A 2,131-nucleotide genomic window follows, 5' to 3' on the forward strand; every position below is an offset into this window, starting at 1 on the left:
TAGATGTCCTACAGCCATCTACAAACTGTGTACAATGCTTTATGGTGTGCAAATTGACATTTGTTGTTGCAAGACAAACGATGATAACCTCAGCTTGGGCTTTAGCACATAAGCAACAGCAGGAGCTTTCCAAACTGTTTGGATTTAAAAATGAATTAACATTGTGTGTGGGTAGAATAAATAAATAAATGAATGGGGATACTAATCACGTTGCTCAAGTACTGCAGGCAACAAATCTTGTGAACTTAGATAGGCTTTTTTTATTGTTTTCCCATCCTAACTATTTCCAGATGGTGGTAGTTTCAGGGTAAAGATATTTTTAAAAGATACATGGTTAAACACATGAAGTGACAGACCGTATCCTCCTCGGCAAAGGAGTTCCTTTGTTTATGTAAGAGAGTAAATTAAGAAGGTGAAATGAAATAATAGGGCAGAATATAACCACCTGTATCAAATTGTCCTGCTATCTTCCCCTTTCAAGAAAGCCTGCATAGAAACTATAGGGAGAAAACAAAAAGGCCTAAGCAGGAGAGAGCGAGCTTTTGCAAACCAGCATTTTAAGTTATGAACTATGAACTGGAGGGGGAGAGAGGGATGGCTTCTATGGAAAACTTTCAAGGGGTCCCTGACGGATGACCAAAAAATGCAGTTTTATATATGTTACAGTACATGTGCACAAAACTTCTAGCAATGCACACACTTCTCTCAAGTGTCACTGTTCCAGAAAGATTTTGAGACAGCTCTCCTGAATCTTAAAATATCCCATTTTTTTATAGTTTTGGATCACCATGTCAAAAAAAACTCAAAAGGCAGTCAAGCCCAGAGTTCTGCCTATAGATCTGTCCTTAGTTTCTTTAGCTGTTCTAAGATGTTTTGTAACGGTGTATCTACTCCCATTTTCCCCCGATGTTTTTAGGTTGCTTCGTAGGAGTACAAGTTTCTTAGCTACTACTTGTTTCTCTACACTCCACAACGTGCATGGGCAGTTAGATCCTATAATAAATAACAGTCTGACCCTAGTTTAGAGGAACATGAATATAATTTTAATGAAGGTAGCTAATGCCCTTAAGGCTTTCCCCAGGAAAGTCATATCACTCCCTGCCTCTTGTCTTTCATGTGATGCCTCTCGTGTGACTCTAATGTTCTTGTGGCACACAACTGTAGCAGTGCAGTCCACGTGTGTTTTAAAGAACACACAGCAAGTCTTGATGCCAGAGTTTGAAAAGCAGCACTGTCCTCTCCCCTGCAGTGGCAGACCTTCAGGAGGGAGGGAGTGTGCCCAGCTGGGTGCACATGGAGCTTCCAGGGCAGGCAGGCAGAGGCCAAGGAGGGGCTGCTCAGGCCACTCAACACTTACATCATGCCCATCGGGGACTGTAAAGGGCCTTTATGAGGCTGCTTATGATTTGTTGCAGGGTGGGCTTGGCTGGTGGTGTTTATTTTTGCAAATATTTCAAGATCCTAGCTTCACTTTCTGTGTATAATAGCATGGTCTGGATCTTAATCAGACCTTCAGCCCAAGCCTGTTTTCTGTGAGAAAGGCTATTGATTGAGTGGTCCTTGATGCAAAACGAACCAGGTTCATCTGCTGTTTTGACCAAGACATCCCTGGTAGACTCAGAGTTTATTTCTTGTTCTCAAGAACAGGGCCAAGACTTTACAGCCTGCCAGATGGATTTGGAGGGAAATCTTTAGGTCAGCTAACCAGTGGGTGAGGAGAGGGGATGGAATGAGCCAGGGGGTTAAGCATGCATATCAGTGCTTCCACCCAAAGCAGCTGCAGCCATGTATTCTTCACAGGCCTGCCTGGGACTGCCTGGAAAGCCTGAGCCTCTGTGTGACCTCACTAAGGCAACTATTACACCCATTAGCTCACAAAGAGAGCTTATGAGAAAGAAAACATGCACACACATGCTCAGAGACGGAGGGTAGATATAGCCTTTTCCTGAATAAAAAGTGAACTCTCTCAATGGAAAATGCCACACAGGAGGGTGCTGAAAGGAAGACATGGTGAGTAAAGAAATTCTATTTTTGGCACTGGCACTACTTCACAAAGTGACTGGGCCCTCACTCTGAGAACTTAAAAACTTACTGTCAGGTGATAGATGTGAGTATGATCTCTGTCTGACCC

The sequence above is a fragment of the Acanthisitta chloris genome, unplaced genomic scaffold, assembly GCF_000695815.1.
Source record: "Acanthisitta chloris isolate BGI_N310 unplaced genomic scaffold, ASM69581v1 scaffold11584, whole genome shotgun sequence".
In the NCBI taxonomy this organism is placed as follows: Eukaryota; Metazoa; Chordata; class Aves; order Passeriformes; family Acanthisittidae; genus Acanthisitta; species Acanthisitta chloris.